The following is a 4,853-nucleotide window of genomic DNA, read 5'->3' on the forward strand; positions in this document are numbered from 1 at the left end:
GGTGGCGGGTTAGGGAGATGATATCAAGCCGTGTGTTTAATAAACGTTATGATTGTTGTAATTGCCATCCCTGAAAGTTACCTGGGTAACATTTAAAACAATGGAGAATAAGACAGATAAATTCGGCGCTTCTATAAGGACTTCCTTCCGCTTGTCACTAAAAAGACAACCTAAGCCTTTCAATCTACAAAACCCTTCAGCTCGTCTATAGAAGACTCCCTTTAGCTCGTCTATAGAAGACTCCTTTCAGCTCGTCTATGAAGAATTTCTCTAACTTGTCTGTAAAGAATACCACCAGCTGGTTTATATTCTATTCATTTATGAAGGCTCTAATCACCTCGCCCATAAAGTCTCTCAGCGGTTTGTTTATAAAGACTTAATTTATCTCGTCGGCAAAGATTTTCCTCACCTCGCCAGAAATATATCGCTCCAACGCGTCTTTAAAAACTCCTTTATATAAACTTCAATAATTTTTTTTAATAAATTTTATTTACCTTGTCTTGCAATTTACAAACGACATTATTCTTGTCTCAAGAATTTGATTTATGTTCAAATGTTAGCAAGCCAAAAAAAACTAAAACCCTGCAATTGAAACATATCGAAAATTTTACCAAACCTATAAATGGTTTCAATGAAGCTTAATTCCGGTAATTTTTTATTTTAAAATATTGATATATAGTAGCAGCAATAAAAAATAATAAATCAATTCTAAGAAAATAAAAAAATATATTTAAAAATAACAAAAAAAAGTTATCGACGAGGATGGGATTCGAACCCACGCGTGCAGAGCACATTGGATTAGCAGTCCAACGCCTTAACCACTCGGCCACCTCGTCACTTGTTTGCCGCTTGTCCAACATACTTCATTAACATAGCGCCGTCAATACACACACACACACACACGACACCGATATCATCATCGTCGTCGTCAACAACAATTGTCGTCACTCTTTGTGTGTTGTTCCCTTTGTTGCTGTTCTTGTTGTTGTTTTTGTAGTTCACTGCCTATTGTGTTTATTTTTAGCAAAATTTCATTTTGTTGTTCGTTTTTCAGTCGTTTACTCTTCAAACATTCGTTTATTTCATTGATAATGGGTCTGGTTTAGCTTGTGATGAGTTGACGATTTTGAAATGAAAATAAAATCGCGTTGACTGCAATGTTCCAATCAACCCCTTTCGTGATACAACGACAAACTTCTCAGCAGCTAAACAACTACAACAAGAACGTGTTAAAGCTATTAGTGACAACTAATTATGATGCACTACTCAATTGTTGTCGCGACTGACATGTCGGATGACGACATTGATAATATTCCGTCTCGTATTTATGTTTAGAACCAATATCGAAATTTAAAGAGAGCTGAAGGCCACGGTAGTCTTCATAAACGAGCGGAAGGTAGTATTTATAGGCGAGCTAGAGGGAGTCTCTATAGAAGAGCTGAAGGGAGTCTCTATAGACGAGCTGAAGGGAGTCTTCTATAGAAGAGCTGAAGGGAGTCTCTATAGACGAGCTGAAGGGAGTCTCTATAGACGAGCTGAAGGGAGTCTCTATAGACGAGCTGAAGGGAGTCTCTATAGACGAGCTGAAGGGAGTCTCTATAGACGAGCTGAAGGGAGTCTCTATAGACGAGCTGAAGGGAGTCTCTATAGACGAGCTGAAGGGAGTCTCTATAGACGAGCTGTAGGCCAGGGAGTCTCTATAGACGAGCTGTAGGCCAGGGAGTCTCTATAGACGAGCTGTAGGCCAGGGAGTCTCTATAGACGAGCTGAAGGCCAGGGAGTCTCTATAAACGAGCTGAAGGCCAGGGAGTCTCTATAGACGAGCTGAAGGCCAGGGAGTCTCTATAGACGAGCTGAAGGCCGTCTCCTCCTCGTCATGACAGAGTTTGCAGTACTCAGTAACATCATGGTCCCACTTACTGGTAAAGGTCCTGATATTGCTATGACCGGTAATGACTCTTGTCATTATTCTAATTTCAGCATTTTCTCAGGTTCAAGTGTTAGGTTCGTTGTGCCAAAGTTTATTGGCTCGTTCGTCAAAGAACGCCTCAAAGATCTGGAAAAGGTGGCAGATGGGTGGTTTGATGGCTTTAAGAGCCGCCTGACTATCCACAAAGATAGTCACCGGTTCAAAGATCTCTGCATCCAGACTTTTTATTAATTCCGCTGCCTTCTAAATCGCGAAGATTTCAGTTTGAAAATTACTGCAGTTGCTGTCCAACTTGTAGGTAAGCTAAGTAAGGCCTAGCCTTTAACAGTAAACGCCAGTCCCTGTACCTACTTCCATCTTGGATCCGTCTGTATAGAAAGCCAAATCGTCCAGAGGTGGGTTACTACGTTCCAGTCGTCTCTACTGGGGATAACGACATCTACATCGTCAAATCTCAGGACTGGTGATATATAGTCTCTTAGTTTTACGTATTGGTCCAATGTGATACCTTCTTCGTTGAGGATACATCCATGCCCCTAAGCTAAGTTTCGCCAAAGATTTTCTTCATGCGGCTTTAAGGCACTGCCCGCTGCCTGACACTTAATGCTTAGACCCAGAGGCCTTAAGTTCAGCATTGCGTTCAGAGCTGCCGCGCTCCAGTTATTAGAATCGAGGCGGCTATTTGTACCTTGTCTATTTTGCTGGATGTCGACTTATGGCGCAGGCAGTGCCACCAAACAAGAGATTCATAGGAAAGGATGGGCCGTACCACGGTGTTATACATCTAGTGTATAGTCGATGGTTTTAACCCCGTCTTGGCTCCTAAAACATAAATAATCCTTGTTGACAACCTATAAATCAGCACGGGCAGAGCGTAAAAAATTATTTTCTCATGCACTTGGCTTTGTGTGTGTTTCAATGGTTTTTCAATTGGTTCAGTTGAATGTGTGTGAGAGAGTGCACGCGTGCGGTAGTTCGCCCGACTGTGCTATAAAGCGATAAGCTGGATAAGTTATGCGGCTTCAGTGTGGTCCGCCAACGTGCGGCCTAAATTACTAACAGGATTTCTCCTCAGGTTTGGCTTGTTGTTCGTATCAACAATTGTATGATATATTGTATTTAGCATTTATATCGAAATAAATTGGAAAATACATATGAGAATTTTGTAACAATGGTATGAAAATGAGAAGCTAGTCACAATCGAGGGTAGAGGTGGAGAACGATATCAAAACAAAACACATCTGAACAATGAATGCCAGTTGTGTTGTTGGAGTTTTTTTTTTTTCATTTCATTCTTAGGTACACATTTGTTTTTGTCTAAAAGAGAGAGAGAGAGGGAGAGGAAACATGAGCGCAAAAAGTGGTGAAGTAAAGCAAAGTAGGAAAATAGTTCTGATATTAATGAAAAGTTTACAATATTGGAAAAAAATAGTGTCTTTCTCATTATTATAAGAATTTTAACACGTATTCAAAACGAAATACATGTGTAATATGGACAAAATTAACTATAAATGAAAATATTAATTATTTTTTTTCCTATGTATAAATTAATGAATGTGAAGTTTTTTTTATTTTCTTCCGATTTGATCTAAATGGTGCACTAAAGAGGTAAATTATATTCGATTGATACAAAATTTAGCGCAACTTACCGAATGGATCTAGTATGAAGTCTTTTAAATTTAATGGGAATCTGTTCAGATTCAGATATAGCTTAAGGAATATATTTTCGACCGATTTGATCTAAATGTTGCCCTAAATTCTAATGTTTAATGTTTGCAAGGACCTCAATATTTGTAGCGGGGAAGCTTCTGATTTGGGAAGCCTTTGGAGAACACATGGAGCACTTTAGAGGCTAGCTGATTGATTGGAAGGATTAAAAGCCGAGCTAATGCAAAATATTTTGTAATAGAATTCTTCCGAAAGTAGTTATTGCTTTAGAATATATAAACATTTGCCAGAACTCCAACAAAACCCTCCATATTTCTTTTATTAAAATAATGAATTTGAATTTTCAATGCCACTTCGTACCAATATCACTGAAGCAGAAGTCTAGCTTCATTGCAACAAACTGCTACCGCAATGAAATATTTACATAACCAATTTCATTTGAATGAAAAATTACAGTCCTACTAACTGTGATATAGTAAAATGGGTCTCTCAACCGTACTGCCAAATTTGGACATACCCACAAACACACATTTTTACACTTAACCCACTCTAATACAACAACATTTACATATCGTCATATGCAAATATGAAATATAGACAAAAATTGAAATGAATGTGTGGGCAATATATAAATCTTGGCATCGAACAGGCCAAAATGCCACAGAACACATCGGCGATGGTATGGTATTCTAGGACAATAATGGGAAAAATGGTATGAAATACTTTTGATTACATTGGAAGAAGGGAAAGTGTTGCGAAGGCGGTTTGGCGAGATGGTAATCCTCTATGGCAAAAAAAGTGTATGTAATGATTTCTAAAGCAAGTATGGCAATTGAACCTTCCTTATCATCACTTGACATTTGCCATTTTCTATGAGATATGAAGAATATCTTCAACTATTGCGGAATGGTAAGGACTCATATGAATGTCAAGTGTGGATCATTTCACAACGGATTTGTAAACAATCACATATGAGTGAATAAATGTATCTACGTACATATATGCAAATGATGACGTATGGTTATAATGAGTATCATCTATGATAGCTATTGTATCATTTCATAAGGGGACTTTTTTCTGAAATGCAAATTTATGATAGATATACATACATATATCATAGTCGATTTAGTATGTAATGGAGTATATCAAAGGGAAGAGTTTTGAAGAATGTAATAGTTATGCAGATTTCGCACACCACATTTTTCGAATCCATTTTTATGTAGGTCGGATATTTCAGTTATAAGTTTTACCTAAG

At 38.0% G+C, this 4,853-nt stretch overlaps 1 non-coding gene across 1 annotated transcript; it reads right to left on the reverse strand.

The window, feature by feature from the left end:
- Window positions 1-754: 754 nt before the first annotated feature.
- Window positions 755-836, reverse strand: Trnas-gcu (transfer RNA serine (anticodon GCU)). Its single transcript has one exon. It is a non-coding gene; the product is annotated as a tRNA-Ser (tRNA).
- Between the last annotated feature and the right edge of the window lie 4,017 nt (window positions 837-4,853).

This window comes from Musca vetustissima, unplaced genomic scaffold (assembly GCF_032173495.1).
Source record: "Musca vetustissima isolate MV318-11 ecotype Yass unplaced genomic scaffold, APGP_CSIRO_Mvet_v1 utg18281, whole genome shotgun sequence".
Classification (NCBI taxonomy): Eukaryota; Metazoa; Arthropoda; class Insecta; order Diptera; family Muscidae; genus Musca; species Musca vetustissima.